This window comes from Macrobrachium nipponense, chromosome 40, assembly GCF_015104395.2.
Source record: "Macrobrachium nipponense isolate FS-2020 chromosome 40, ASM1510439v2, whole genome shotgun sequence".
In the NCBI taxonomy this organism is placed as follows: Eukaryota; Metazoa; Arthropoda; class Malacostraca; order Decapoda; family Palaemonidae; genus Macrobrachium; species Macrobrachium nipponense.
Window position 1 is genome coordinate 3,172,662 of NC_061101.1, and position 2,500 is coordinate 3,175,161.

Here is a 2,500-nt window from a genome sequence, read left to right on the forward strand (position 1 = left end):
CATTGCCTTTCGTGTCGAAAAAAATCGTAATTCGTGAGAGATATTGCAGCTCTTTCTACCCTCGTGTTTCTACCGTAGAGAGAGAGAGAGAGAGAGAGAGAGAGATACTGTCTCAACAACACATGTGGAAAGAGTAAATACTTATGCACAAATACATGCACTACTGTTAGAGAGAGAGAGAGAGAGAGAGAGAGAGAGCCTTGCGAGAGAGAGAGAGAGAGAGAGAGAGAGAGAGAGAGAGTTTTATCAACTATAAACATAGATTTCTTAATTTCATAACTGCGCTGTCACCCTATGTTTGTTTATCTCCATCTAATTATCTGCTTTTCTTCTTTTGGGCTAAATATGATTTGCCTACATTCGATGTTTCTTTAACTCAGAGCTAAATATTTCTCGTGTCGAGGTTGTAATCATTATTTTATCTTAAAAAATATATCCTAAAATGCACATCTGTTCCTAATTAAAGGATTAACGTTTTTCACTCAAAAAGATTGGCTCATTATCCGTAAAAATCTGAACTCGATGCTCAATATTTTTGAAATAATTATTTCATCTTATAAAATAAATCCTTAAGTGCAAATATTTTCCTACTTAAAAGGATTAAATTTTCCATTAAGAGATTACCTCACTACCCTTGAAAACTGGCTTGGCGATATAGGTAATAAAAACTTGTCAACATAAAGTAACCAAGGAAAAAAAAACCACTGGAGACTTTCATGAATCATTGCTAAAAATAAAACTGTAAATGCTAATAAACAAAATAAAGTTCAATCCAGTTTTGGCAAGGAATGACATCAGAATCAGCATCGCCCAGATGTATTTTTTTTTAAATCAGGGTTCTGAAAGATTTAAATATATCTTTATACGTCCAACCTACGCTTTTTTACAGAGAGTTAAGTGTTGAATTCTGAGGTATTACTGAAGGTATAGTCACTCAGAAAATAATTAACCTAAAAGAAGCATAAAAGGTATTTTTTACTCCAAAAATAATAGTATACAAAATGAAGACGATGACATTGGAACTGATTTCAGAAAATTGAAAGTGCTTTATTAAATCTCTAGTATAAGACTTACAAAAGATTAAAAAAAAGTATACATAATGAACATCATTTCCACTGGAACTGATTTTTTAAAAATTACTTTACTAAATCACTAGTATACGACTCCCAAAAAATTAAAAAGCAACACAATGAACATGCTTGCACTGGAGCTGATTTCAGTTTTGAAACATCTTTACGAAATCTCAATTATGACTGGGACTGATTTCAGTTTTGAAACAGCTTCATAAAACCTCAAGTATCACAGCAAAAGTAAGGAAGACTCTAGTCAACTTGATTAAGTTGGTTATTACAACTGTAACAATTATTACAACAGTGACAAAAAACTAAACTGGTCGGCCATTAATGAAATAACACTGGGAGTTGAACACTTCGCGCGCAGAAACACCGATGCAGTTCAAAGTACATTGCAGTTGGAATTACATTGCAACATAAGACTCAGACCAATAACTAAGCGCTGGGACCTGTGAGGTTACTCAGCTCATTAAGGACAACAGAGTAAAGGAGGTTCCATAGGTGTGACAGGAGGAAATTTCCCAGTTGTGCTAAAGTGTTAGGAGAGGGGTGAATTAAGTAAGATGGAAGAAAGAGAATATAAACTGAGGTACAGTAAAAGGAATAAAAGAGGTGGCAGCTAAAGGCCGAAGGGACGCCGCAAAAGACCTTAAGTGATGCCTACAGTGCGCCACGTGAGGTGCACTGACGACAATAGCCCCCCCCCCTACGGGATCAATGCATAATGATTAACTTTTTGGGATATATTCTGCGTACCAAGCCCTCAGCAATGTTATTATACTTAATTAAACTTATAAACGACAGAAAAGTTAAGTATATCTTACTTTTACCAGACCACTGAGCTGATTAACAGCTCTCCTAGGGCTGGCCCGAAAGGATTAGATATTTTTGCGTGGCTAGGAACCAACTGGTTACCTAGCAACGGGACCTACAGCTTATTGTGGGATCCGAACCACATTATATCGAGAAATGAATTTATATCACCAGAAATAAATTCCTCTGGTTCCGCGTTGGCCGAGCCGAGAATCGAACTTCGGACCACCGGATTGGTAGCCGAGAGCGAAAGCCACTCGTCCAACGAGGAATCATATGTAAACGACAGAAACTACAATGCATTTGAATCCTTCCCACATCAAAGAGAGAATATTTTCCCTTCGATTATGCGCGTAAGAGCTGCTTCAGTTCATTGACCAGCTGAGCATTTGGCCATATAATCCTACGTTTCTCACTGGCCTGTGTCGAAAGCTGAGTCAAGCAGGGTCACTTACATTCACCTTTGCGCTGCGAAGCTAGCACTTATTCGTTCTCTTTGAATTTTCTATTTAAAAGGCAAGCAGACTGGGATTATAAGCGGTCACATTCTTTTAGATTTCCCCTGAGTTGTTTACAAGTTTTGTTTGTCTGAATATTTTTTCATTAATTTGTAT